We start from the raw sequence: 14,145 nt of genomic DNA, 5'->3' as shown, positions 1-14,145 counted from the left end.
CAGGATTTCAGGTTGGGTGTATACTTCGACGCCCTCAGCCGTACGCATGGATACTATAGGGGAGCTGCGTCTCATGGGGTTGGCAAGCCAGGCCAAAAAGGCTCCTGACTTGTCTCCCTCTGCGTGGGATCTGGTTATATATGTCTTGTGGTCAAAGCTATGCAGCCTTTCTACTTCAACTGCTACTGCTTCTTTCGCTGCTGCGCTCTGCTGTTGTAGCTCAGGGTGTCCAGGTCACAAGAGCTCCATTTCTCAGAGTTGCTTGTCTGCCTTATCAAGGTCGTCCTATAGCACTTTACGTATTCCCACCTTTTTAGCTATACAAAACCCTCTTACTACTACCTTGAAGGCATCCCATTCTGTCGCTCTCTCCCTAGCCGTGCCATCATTCTGTTCGAAGTATTGGGTTATCCTTTCCTCTAAATCTTTATGGAAAAGTGGGTCTTCTAGCATTTTGGGGTGTAACCTCTAGGTAGGAACACAGGAGACGCCCGGAAACCACCGCACATCAATCAGTAAAGGATTGTGATCAGAGATCGTCCTCGTCAGATATTCGGTTTTTGCAATTGTTGGTATCAGCGTTGAGGAGCACAACAGCGCATCTATCCTCACATGGAGCTTGTGCATTCCCGAGAAAAAGGAATAATCTCGGGTGTGCGGGTGCTGAGCGTGCCAAATGTCAGTTGGACACCATCTTGATTGCCACTCCAATGTACCCTTAGCTATGCGATGCGCCGGGGAGTCCGCCAGCGTGGGGTGTGATCTATCGAGGGCAACATCTAACACTGAGTTGTAGTCGCCTCCTATCAGCAGTGGTCCTACTAAGAAGTGGGCCAGGGAGACTGACAGTGTCGCAAGAAAGGTTAACTGGTCCATGTTGGGTGCGTAAATGCTGCAAATGTTAATGTCGCTGCCTCCCAGTTTTCCCGCTATAGCCACAAACCGCCCCTCAGGGTCTACCACGTGCTTGGCAACCTGAAAATGGACTCCAGCCCTGATCCAAATTAGCGCGCCCCTAGCATAAGCTGAATATGTAGTGTTGTATATTTGGCCTCTCCATCTGCGCTGCAATGCTATCCCCTCTGCCTTTGTTAAATGTGTTTCCTGCAATAACGCTATTTGGACCCCTGTATGTATCAAATAGGCATGTACTCTGTGCCGTCTCGTCATGGTATGTAGCCCCGTACATTCCAGGTAATGCATTTCAAGTTAGACAATTCACCCATTGTCCCACAATGTCCCGTGCCCGCTTCTCCACCCAATGTCCACGTGGTTCAAAACTCTGGAGTGTCGTTTGGATACAATACTTTCATACAGCAAGTGACCCAGGACGAAACGCTTACCAGATAAGCTTTTCCTGGCACCAGGCCACAACATCTGTGGTCCATTATTAGTATGTAGCTCCCGTTCGAAAGCCGTCTAAAGAATGGCTCTATTCGAGTTGCAGGTGTGCCAAGCTGGTGACATGAAAGGTTATTTGAAGTCCCCTCACAGGCCCCATGTAGATTTATACCCTGACACAGAAATATACCACTTAGTGATTTTTCACAATTATCACCACTAAGAAATACATTCTGTCCTTTTTCACTATAACATGTGTGAGTGTAAGGTAATTTCCATGATGACTTGATGTATCCTTTACCCAACCTTTCATACTGGCCTGCCTGTATATACTTTTGGCAGTATCGAAATTGGAAAGTTGTTATCTGAATAGTTATGATTCCGTGTATTATCCATTCAATGACAGGTCGTTCTGACATTGTCAATGGTAATCTCTCAAGTTTTTCAATGCTCAGAATTGTATATTCTGCTCCTTTTTGTGCCAAGCTGATTTGTATATCAGTAAGGTTAAAGATAGAGAACAGTGACGTTGTGTTGATTAAACGCAAAGGCACGTAGCCTGAACGCAGAGTTTGTAACGTCCAGCCAAGCTGTACAATAGAACGCAATTGGGACTGACCATGTTGTAACATTAGCATGTCCTGCTCTATTATATCGATTGCAGATGATACAATACTGTCCAGTGAATATATTCTGGAGGACAGAGTCATTAACCCTTTGTCCACAACAGAAAGTGATTTTTCTAAATTAATACGGTCAATTTCCCGTATTTTCTTTGCTGTTTCAATTTGAGTTTCTTTCCAAACTTCGTTATAAGATGCATATATAGAGGCCGCTATGAAACGTTTTTGATGCTGTTTGCGTGGTCCCATAATGAAATCACGCAAGTCAGCACCTTCTTTTAGTAAAGTTAAGTGTTGCTTAATTTCTGCCAGTGTGGATGTATGTAGCCATTCAAGGCAGAGTTTTCCTACACTGTATGTTGTTACTATCCCTGGATGTTGTCGCTGGGAGTATCTAGTGTCTGGCCTGGTCAATTTGAACCCCTGTATTTTGTTCAGGAATCTATCTTGACAGTTATTTGTGTCTGTGGGCCAGATCAACCATTTTTTCCAATCAGGATGTGTTCTGTTTTGGTTTAAAATATGGAATACGTCTATCTCAACATCTGTAGTGCTATTACTGTCAGGTGTTGGCTTTGGAATAGACGGTTTGTTTAAGTCTTTAATTTTGGCTAGGCCAAGACAGGTTGTTTGTTGAATTGTGTCATTCAAAAATATAATTTGTTCTGGGATCATGCAGGCTCTGAATAATGATTCTATACCTTGCACTTGCCAATCTTTAATACCCAAGATGGTTTTTGTCTCAATGTTATTGTTCCAAAAATCAAAACCAAATGTATTCATTTTTTCACAAAATGATTCTGAGTAGATTAATTTTGTATTTGTCAGCATGGTTTTCATTCCTGTCTTATTTAACAGTTTCAAATAAAATGTTTCTGCTTCACTTGTGTTAAACCCTGAGAAGTATGGGAATTTCTCATAGAATGTTTTTGAACTACCTTTTGGTGGTGTTGCACAATGTTCCCATTGTCTGACATCATATCATTAATACTTTCAAAATCCCAATCATCAGAGAATGTACTCGGTTTTACAAAGTCACTTAATGAAACCTTAAATTGATGAGGATACTTCAAGAGCTCGACCGGGCCATATATATCGTAATCTGTTTTGTCCCATGCTACCCCACCGGGTATCGGATTGGCTGTGAAGTTTACTGAAGAAAGTTCTCTTTTCTCGATGTGTGAAGACTTGTGTGGCTTTAGGACCATGTTGATATTCTGGCTTGCTGTGTCCATTGTAACATATTTTCCTTCAATGAAGTGTCCCAAGCATAGCACCATGATGAGCCAAAGCAGGAGGAAAAGTACACCTATCACCACCCAAAATTCAATCCATGGGAAAATCAGATAGGTTTCTTTTAGTTGATGAAAGAGTTCCTTAGTTTTGTCTTTAAAAGTTTTTGTTGTTGTTGGCTGTTCCTCAGGTTCACTCGGATCCTCAGAAAAGTCATCAAAGTTGATGAAGTAGCCTGATGCAATTCTGTCAATTATTGGAATTGCTTCTGGATTTTTCTTTGTTTTATTAGCATAGTCTGTGGCTACATCGTTGTAGACAGGTGTTTCTTGACGAATTGTTGCAATTTGGGTTTCAAGAGGCATAAGTTCCATGGCTTTGTTGCATGGTCCTTTTTGATTCACTGTAGGTTTATCAAATGTGATTAGTCTCTCAGTTTGAACCTCTTGATTTGTAGCAAACTTTGGTGTTCTGCTACTTCTTGGAAGTCCACTTGGCCTACTACTTATTATTGGCCACATGATTGTGGTTTAACCAGGTCGATGGATACAACTCGGTTCTCCTTTTTACCAGCAAGGGGCGGTAGTACAACTGATCTTGTTCCGTTGACAACTAAGACAGGTACTGCTTTTCTGTAAGAAGACCCAAATTCCTTCTTCACCGCGATTTTCTCTCTGACCAGATCCCCAATCTTTGGAATCGAGACAGGCCTTGCTGGGACAGGTGGTTTCTCTTCAGTGGCTGTTGGCTGTTGTTTCAACTTTATGTTGCTCATGTCTTTTCTTGTTTCATTTAAGTCCTGTAAAATAGCCAAACGATCTTTGATATCAAAGCATTTTCCTTCTACCACTGAAGTTTGACTATCGAGATCCTGGATGTGCATTCTAGTCCCGAACAATAGTTCGTACGGACTGAAACCTTTTAGAGAATTTCTTGGCAGATTGTTAAGACTACGTTGGACACTTATTAAATGTTTGACCCACCCAACCCCCAAACCTAATACCTTTGCCGTTATAGATTGCTTTATGTCTCGGTTTTTTCTTTCCACAAGCACGTTTCCCTCAGGATGGAAGGGACAAGAATACCGCAATGCAATGCCCATGCTGGTCATGGCCTCCTTATAAGCTCGAGAGCTAAAAGCAGGACCCTGGTCAGAGTGTAGCATGCCAATTGCGTATGTGCCGATAAAGACTCGCAAATCTTTTATAACAGTTCTGGCGTCAGCCGAGCGCTGGGGCCACATCCAAATGAATCTCGTGCAGGAGTCCACTGCGACCATGATGTATTTATAGTTGCCATCCCTTTGTAAGGGACCACAGTGGTCCAGGTAAACACACGCTAATGGTTTATATGAGATCAGAAGGGGCATCTGTGCCGGTCTTTTTACCGTTGAAACTTTCAATTTTTGGCATATTTCACAATCTAGAACAGAGTTCCTAGTTTGTCTTCTCATTTGTGGCCACCAGTATCTCTGTTTTAATAAAGATACTGTGGCCGAGACACCAGCGTGTGCAGATGCGAGCCCTTTGTGTGCCGCTATAATTAGTCCTAACCTATGTTCCATGTTTGGAATTTCCCTATCCCCCACTCCAGGGATTCGAGCAAATGGAACGTTATTCCCATCAGTTATGTATGAGTACTTTACTGGAAAGCCTTTCGGGAGTGTTTTTATCGCATTATTTACTGATAGCACTGACAGCTTGTAATATCTCGCTGTCTATTTTTGTTTTTGACCGAGTGATAGCAGCTACGGAAGCCGTTTGCACAGCTGCCTTCGCGGCCTCATCAGCCAATGAATTCCCTGCAAGGTGAACGCCATCATGTAGTTCCTTTTGTAAGAGAACTACTTGTTCCCAAAGCGTTTTATGCTTGATTGTGCCGCCCTTTGCATCTTTGAAACCATTTAGAACCCAATTCTGCAAGTACTCATTATAAGACTGAACGCAATAATATGAATCGCACACTATGAGTGTGGGTAATTCGCGATCAGTATTTTCAAGCGCCATCTTAAATGCTAGTAGTTCAGCTCGCTGAGCTGTACAATCTCCTAGAGATTGTGTTTTAGTGACCAGTGGTCTAAATTTTCCTTCGTGCCAACGACCTTTAACAATCACGCACGCAGCACTGTAAGCTTGTTTACCCCCAACTGCGGGCTGTGCTGATCCGTCTGTATATATTATACAGCCGTAGTGTTCAAGAGGCAAGATTTCGGTCGGCAGAGGACATTCAAATTCATATTGGAGAAATTCTTGTGTTTTTAAATTAGGATCAAATTCGTAGACCACGTCTGTTGCAGCAAGAGAATTAACCCATTGGATCTATCTAGGATGTAACGCTTAAGCATTTGGAATGCTTGCCTTTGTTACCGCTTCTAGGGCTGGTACTTGTGTAACGATGATTATTCGTTTACCTTGTGCTAGGGCTCTTTCTTTTGCTACCGCAGTCTGAACCACAGTTAGAATTTTTTCCGTTGAGCTAAATTTCATTTCAGCTTTTGTGTACAAATGTGATTTGTATGCTATTGGTACAGTTTCTCCCTCATTTGAGGTTAGGTATGTGAATCCGCATCTTCCTGGGATGACCCGGATCACAAGGTTGCGAGTGTTATCGCGTGTTTGCAATTTTGTTTTAGCTAACATGTCTGTTTGCAATGATCTCAAAATTCTGTGTGTTTTTGAGACCAATTGATTGTTTTAAAATCTGGTTTTATTAGTTCATAGAGAGGTTTAACCCTCTCTGCATAATTTAGATGGAAGTTCTTCCGAAATTCAGGAAACCTAGAATTGATTGTAAGTTCTTCAGCGTTCTTGGTGCTTGGATTACAGCGCACTTCTCTAAGAAGCTGTCTGCCAAGCTTTTGCCTTCACTTGATAATTCATATCCTAAAAACAGGACAGTTAGATGGGCAATTCGTGACTTTTTAAAGTTGAATTTGTAACCCTCTGCCGCGAACCCAAGTATTATGGTGTTCACTCTTTTCAAGTGAGTATCCAAGTCATCATCTGTTAGATAGATGTCATCGACATAAGATAATGCCTCATCATCATATATTTGTAGTAACTCTGTTACTCTTGCTGAGAATAATCCTGGGCTGTTCTTGAACCCCTGTGGGAGTCGACAGAATTTTTCCTGCGAGCCCATTATTGAGAAAGCGGTCAAATACCTGCTTTCAGGTGCTATATTTTGACAAAAGAATCCATTAGAGATGTCTAATGTTGTTTTGTATTTTTTGCGCACGATGTTATTCATTAGTGCTGCACTATGTGAGTTTTGTACTGCAAAAGTTTTGCAACATGAGTTAAGGTTTATGTAGTCCAAAACTAGACGATATGAATCGTCTGGCTTGGAGACAGGAAACAAAGGATTGTTCATTTGTGAGGTGCATGTTTCAATCACCCCCTAGTATTCAAGTTGATCTAAGATCTCCCTGACCTGTTTTTTAGCTTCTTTCTTAATTGGGTACTGCCTTTGTGCAGTTGGTCGACATTTTAACTGGATTTTGTGAGGAGGAGAGTCCTCATCCCATCCAACATGGTTTTTATATAATGCAGGAGCTTGGGCTACTGCCCACTTTCTTGCAAGTGTATATTTTTTATGTATTGGAATGTGATTTGAGAAGACAGGCATAATCATTTCTTCGCCATGAGGGCACTCCCTGACAAACTCCGGTGGCCAGTCTTATTCAGCTAAAAGGATGTCATAGCCTTTGGAGAGGTTATCCCAAAATAGACCCCTTATTTTCCTAGTCTTATATCCCTCTATACGTAATGTTATTTTGTATATTTTATGAGGTTTGCTAACTCTGGTGTCTGCAGTTTCCACCTGAATGTATTCATTCGTGTCCACTGTCTTCAGATGATTCATCAGGATCTTGCGAGCTATGCTCACTTCCGCTGCGCTGTCTAGCATTGTCTGAGCCCACTCTCCGTTTTTCAGCTGTGTCCTCAGGATCCTCGGCATGTTTGATTATTTTAATGCTGGCTACCTTCTTTTTGGGAAATTGTAGTTTTTTACTTTGATGAGCAGGTTCTTTTTCTTTGGACTTGACGTGCTCTTCCATGTGTTCTGGCCGTCCTCTTCTTTCCGATTTCTGTGAGGAAGTCTGAAAAGATCGAGAGGGACGTGTATCAACATCTTGATATCTATCAGGTTTCTTCAAATTATCCCTATTTCTAAGGTTGTATCTTTTCTCAGAGGGCTCCCTCTGGGGAGACTTGTGTCCTTGGTCCGGAGATCTTTCTCTCCCCTGAGGAGACTTTCCTCTGGACTGGAATCTTTTTTCTTTAGGAGTGGATTGTTTATTTCCATCCCAGCTCTTTTTTGGAGTGTTTAGATTATTTTTAATAAATATCTTTTCAGGATTTTCAGTTAGTTAGGGTTTTACTGGTTTCCCACCCAAACTATCTCTTCCTAGCTCTTCATAGGATTTTTATGATTCTGGCAAGTTCAAATGGCTGTTCTGCTATATCTGTTTCTTTCAATTTCTGGAGGAAAGTTATATCCTCTGTTGCCAATTGAACCAACTCTCTATATGCCTGTGTTAATTCTTTTATTTTAACTAAGAGTTCTTCACTTGACATTTTTTCAATGTCTGGATGTGGTGTGTAGCTGGCTAGAACCGGCCACGTTGCTCCTGGTCTACCTAGTGGACCGAGCCTGGTGATATGATTATTATGTTTTAGGGCGCCTTTAAACCAGAGCAGGTGCTCTTGGTATTTTAATGGGATTTCCACCTCCTCGAAAGGAGTGTAGATATCCGGTGGTTCCTCTATTTTGTAATAGTGGAACTCATGAGTGACAGCGTTTGCTGCTGGAAAGTTTATCCATGAATAGAATACCTCTGTCTGCCGATATTCATGTGCCTCAATTATGAATATGACTGTACCACCTCTCGATGTCAGTCCATTTTCTATTAGTTTAAGAGTTATAGTTTTTCTTATGTTGATCGGGATCAGTATTGCATCCGGGTCGCTCTGCAGGAGACTATTGTCTTCCTCTAGGAGACGAGCTGCTATTCTAGCTGTCTCCCTATCTCCTTCACCGTCTGACATTTTACTGACAGGAAGGTTTTTTTGTTGCAGATCAAGTTTTCAAGGAAACAAAGATTAGGTGCACAATATTTTGGAACACTGTATCCTTCAACATTGAATAAACCAAAAACTATACATAGAAATCTCTTCCTACTAAGTTCCGGCGGATTTTTAACCTTTTACCCACTCCAGACGTCTTTGGAGTATTTACGGGAGAAAGGGTCTGTGTGAAAAAGCACGACTGAGTTACTCTAACGTCTTGTGTTAGATTTATCGCCTTACCAAACGTTGGGCACCATGTAGTGTAGTTCCTATAGTCCCAATAGGCTCTGCGCATTGGAATATTATATTCAGTAGTGTAGATGTAGGACTGAGGTTAACTAGGTCTCTACTGACTATATTAGACTTAAGTTTTTTGCCAGCTAGCTCAGAGTTCACTAGAAACTTTCTCGAATAGGCGAGGAGGAGTTGAACCTCCCTGGATAGACAAGAAGGGATTTAGTTTCTGACAACTATAAAACATGACAACTTTGCTCTCCCTTAATAAGAGTATATCTCTAGAGTCATGTGAAAACAAAAGACAGCTATTTCACTCAGTCAAAGGTGCGTACTTAGTTTCACCAGATTGCAGAGAAAAAGAGAGACGGGCGTTTTCAATAAAAGGTGTTATTTATTGAGCAGTCTCTTTCCTCATACAAGAGAAATGAATTGCTACAATTGCAATACTTATAGTTAAGTAAAGTGCATCCAGTAAAAGCAGGATTATGAAATAATACTGTAAAAGCATTGATATGGTTTCTTAGCCATATGATACTTTAAAATGGATAAAATAGATACATACATATATACATTGACTAATCGTACTCAACTGGAGCTTCTAACTACGCCTACCCCGGTGTCCCTGACCTAAGCCTAATACGTGGGAAGGAGTAAGTAAGTAGCAGTTTAAGTTAAGTTTGTTTTGCCAAGAATCTGACTCAAGAATTCTCTGTAAGGGTTTAGTCAGTTCAGTACCTGGGTATTAGAAGGCAGGAGGGCTGGTATCTCTCTCTCAGGACTCTGTATCCCAGTCACCCGCAAAGGTAGGCTGGAAACGCCGGAGGCTGGATTTCTCGGCAGGAGAAAAGACAGCGTCTTTCTCAGCGCGTCAAAAGGGAGGGGCAGCGTCCGTGGGCTCTCGCATCAGCTGGGCTCTCGGGCAAGTAGTAGCTGCTCCAGATTCATCACCACCGTGTGTTTGCTTAAGGCAACGTTGGTATATTTATACCTGAAAGGTGCCGGGTTTGACGTAAGGCTGGACATAAGACGTCAATAAAGATGTCACTAAGAACTGGTCGTTCTTACAGTGCTTTACAGGAGTTCTCGGACGAAATCAAAACAAAGCAGCGGGGATTTCCCAGGTTGCTGGAGGCTTGAATTTGTTTAAGAACTCGGTGTGCGTTCTACGGGGCTGGAGGAATAGGCTTGCTTAATGTGACAGCATGCGCTACGACTAAACTATGAAAAGGGTTTCTATACCGTTGTAGGGATATTATTGATTTATAACCGGACAAGGGCAAAGAATAGGAATATCGATTCAGGAACATAGATAAAACACACTACACCATATCCCCCAATCGTACGTGAGTGGGTCCGTACAAGAGAGTGCTAGATAGTGGCCCCCAGAATGAGCATGGCCAACGGAATACAATCCTGTAAAGGGCAATCCTATCTACTTTGTCCTTAGTGCACAAAAGGAATGCAAAAGTGAAACTTAACTCCCCCTCCCCTCCCGGTTCTCACCATCGGTGCATTGTTAACAGGACAGTCGTTGTGGGTCTGAAGCACAGGAGTTGTCAGTAAAGGAATCATGCAGTGTAGCTGTCATGTTATAGGGGTATAGTCCAGTCACAGTGTTAGTCTTCCGGGTCACGTCGTGTATCATAGTCACGTAATGATTGTACAAGGGCCTCCCACGCATGCGCAGTCTCTAAAGCCTTGTCGTTCTGTTGTCGCCGTGCCAATTGAAACCTCAATGTGCTCTCCCCACCAGCCCATTTAAGGAACTCATTGTGCCATTTAGCATCCGCTGGACCCGTCTGTGCCTTCCAGTGTCATGTGATTTCGTGCTTCGCAAGGATAAGTCCCATATCTATGAATTTGCTTGTAACCTTGTTTTCAGGAGTATGCGGAAACCAATGGAGGACCCCAACAGCCATGTCAAACTGTAAATCGCGCTCTGTCACCTCGTTAAGAGTATCCCCCACTGTTTTCCAATAAAGGTCTAAACTAGGACAGGTCCATAGCATGTGGTCAAGCTCCACTCCAACTGCCTTACATCTAGGGCAAGCTGCGGAATCTAAAGCAAAGTATTTTTTGATCTTCCCCGGGGTCAAGTATGCCCGGTGAAGGATATAAAAGTGGACTAGTTGAAATCGCGCATTGAGCGTGCTCTTCCAGGCCCGGCGCAATTACTCCTAAGCGTCTCTAGTGGAGGTAATCCCTCATTAAGCATTCTGGTGTATAGGCACGTAACTGCCTTAACCGTTCCAGCCGCCATCATGGTATATTGGCAGGCCATCGTCGTTTTTGGTTCATCAAGCCCCCCCTTCCAGTGTGCCTGTATTGCACGCATGAGCGCCGAATGCAGCAGAAAGTCACCTCTAGGTAGGTCATAGCGATCTAAGAGCGCCGGAAACGACAGTAGCGCTCCGTCTTCATAAAGATCACCCAGGACTTGAATCCCCGCCTCCTCCCATTTCAGCAACTGCAACCAATCTCCGCCATGCGGTAACGCTGTTAGCATCCCCAGCGGAATTTCGGGGGCATATGGGTGGGTCACTCCCGCTCAACGTTGTCTTTGGTACCAGCATAGTCTAATTGTTCGTTCTTCTTGCGTAAGATCACTAAGGGCTAGTCTCTGTTGCATAGCTATATAGGAGAGTACATGTCTAGGTATTCCCAGGCCCCGTTTATTCTCTGGTCCTCGGAACTCGCGTGCTATTTCCTGGGTATATATCTGTATTTGAGCCGCTAAATAATACACTTCAAAGTCGGGAACAGCTAACCCCCCTTCTGATTTAGGTCTCATTAGTGTTGGAAGAGTCACTCTACGTCGGCCCGTTCCCCAGAGAAAAGACACTACCAATGACTTCAGGAGCCGGAAGACAGCAGGAGGGATCCAAACGGGGAGCATCCTAAAATAATATAATAGTCGTGGGAGTGCCACCATTTTCAGCAGTGCTATACGACCCACTACCGATAGTGGGAGGGTAGCCCAGAAGGACATACTACCCTTCAGCGTTCTGATACTGTGAGAGATGTTGCCCTCCAAGATATCGGTTGGGGTGTGGTAGATATAGACCCCCAGATATTTTAGACAGCTGGGTTCCCATTTGATCGCCCTGGTCATGGTGGGCTGGGTCTCCCCCTTGCGTACTGGGAACAAGCATGTCTTGGGCAAGTTTACTCTGATGCCAGAGATTTCACCGAAGGTGGTCAATAGGTTGTTGTTTCCCGCCAGGGCTCCGTCGGCATCCTCAAGAAAGAGCAAAAGGTCGTCAGCGTACAGGGAAATTAACTGTTGCCCCGTCAAGCTCCGCAATCCCCCATAATGAGCTCCTGTACGGATCGACATTGCGAGGGGCTCCACCGCCAGTGCAAATAGCAACGGGGACAACGAACATCCCTGTCTCGTGCCTCTTTCCACCGAGTATTGTGGTGATAGCAGCACGCCCGATTTTACTCTAACCATTGCTGAAGCATACAGCACAGAAGTCTACTGCAGGCACTCCTCACCCACCCCGTAGCGCCTGAGTACCTTACAGAGGTATTCCCATTCGAGGCTGTCGAATGCCTTTTCCAGGTCGACCGACAGTATCATGGGGTGGGGGGATTCTACATGGTCCTATTCCAATAGGCGTATCAGGCGGCGTATGTTCACAGTGGTGTTGCGCTTAGGTATGAAGCCCGCTTGGTCCTCATGGACCAGTGTGGTCATGTGCTCCAACAGTCGGGATGCTAAAATGCTACTCAAGATTTTGTAATCCGTTGTGAGCATCGACAGCGGTCTGTAGGACGCCGTATCGTTGCTCTCTTTATCGGGTTTAAGTAGAGGGATTACTAACGCTTCGCGCATAGTGTGTGGTAGACAACCCAATTGTTTCGCCTCTCTGTAGACTACCAATAGACGTGGAGCCAATAGTTCTACGTATTTGGCGTAAAATTCAATGGGCAAACCGTCCAGTCCCAGAGTTTTATTGCGTGCCATCTGTTTTATGGCGCAACGGATTTCACCTAGCTCAATATCTTTGCCCAGGTTCTTCGCTTGCTTAGGATCCAACACCGGAAAGGGGAGTTCTTCTAACAATTCATCTATGGCCGAAGGACCAGCTATCAACTTACTCTGATATAGAGTCTCATAATAGCTTGAAAAACAGCGCAGGATTTCAGGTTGGGTGTATACTTCGACGCCCTCAGCCGTACGCATGGATACTATAGAGGAGCTGCGTCTCATGGGGTTGGCAAGCCAGGCCAACAAGGCTCCTGACTTGTCTCCCTCTGCGTGGGATCTGGTTATGTATGTCTTGTGGTCGAAGCTACGCAGCCTTTCTACTTCAACTGCTACTGCTTCTTTCGCTGCTGCGCTCTGCTGTTGTAGCTCAGGGTGTCCAGGTTACAAGAGCTCCATTTCTCTGAGTTTCTTGTCTGCCTTATCAAGGTCGTCCTATAGCACTTTACGTATTCCCACCTTTTTAGCTATACAAAACCCTCTTACTACTACCTTGAAGGCATCCCATTCCGTCGCTCTCTCCCTAGCCGTGCCATCATTCTGTTCGAAGTATTGGGTTATCCTTTCCTCTAAATCTTTATGGAAAAGTGGGTCTTCTAGCATTTCGGGGTGTAACCTCTAGGTAGGAACACAGGAGACGCCCGGAAACCACCGCACATCAATCAGTAAAGGATTGTGATCAGAGATCGTCCTCGTCAGATATTCGGTTTTTGCAATTGTTGGTATCAGCGTTGAGGAGCACAACAGCGCATCTATCCTCACATGGAGCTTGTGCATTCCCGAGAAAAAGGAATAATCTCGGGTGTGCGGGTGCTGAGCGCGCCAAATGTCAGTTGGACACCATCTTGATTGCCACTCCAATCTACCCTTAGCTATGCGATGCGCCGGGGAGTCCGCCAGCGTGGGGTGTGATCTATCGAGGGCAACATCTAACACTGAATTGAAGTCGCCTCCTATCAGCAGTGGTCCTACTAAGAAGTGGGCCAGGGAGCCTGACAGTGTCGCAAGAAAGGTTAACTGGTCCATGTTGGGTGCGTAAATGCTGCAAATGTTAATGTCTCTGCCTCCCAGTTTTCCCGCTATAGCCACAAACCGCCCCTCAGGGTCTACCACGTGCTTGGCAACCTGAAAAGGGACTCCAGCCATGATCCAAATTAGCGCGCCCCTAGCATAAGCTGAATATGTAGTGTTGTATATTTGGCCTCTCCATCTGCGCTGCAATGCTATCCCCTCTGCCTTTGTTAAATGTGTTTCCTGCAATAACGCTATTTGGACCCCTGTATGTATCAAATAGGCATGTACTTTGTGCCGTCTCATCATGGTATGTAGCCCCCGTACATTCCAGGTAATGCATTTCAAGTTAGACAATTCACCCATTGTCCCACAATGTCCCGTGCCCGCTTCTCCACCCAATTTCCACGTGGTTTCAAATTAACGCTGGGCGAAGCACTACGCTACGCTCGCGGAGTTTGCGAAGTTTTCGCAACTTCGCACTACGCGAGCTGCACGTAGCACAGTGCGAACATACGTAGTGCAGCGTAGCGTAGTGCAGCGGTCATTTTTTGGTTGTTCGTGGTCCTGAACGTCATGTTCGCGACCGCGAGCAAGCAAAATGACATCCCGGCGAGATTCTCAACGCGAGGAGGTC

This window comes from Lissotriton helveticus, chromosome 6 (assembly GCF_964261635.1).
Source record: "Lissotriton helveticus chromosome 6, aLisHel1.1, whole genome shotgun sequence".
NCBI lineage: Eukaryota > Metazoa > Chordata > Amphibia > Caudata > Salamandridae > Lissotriton > Lissotriton helveticus.
The sequence above is the reverse complement of the archived record's forward strand: the minus strand, read 5'-3'. Positions refer to the sequence as shown.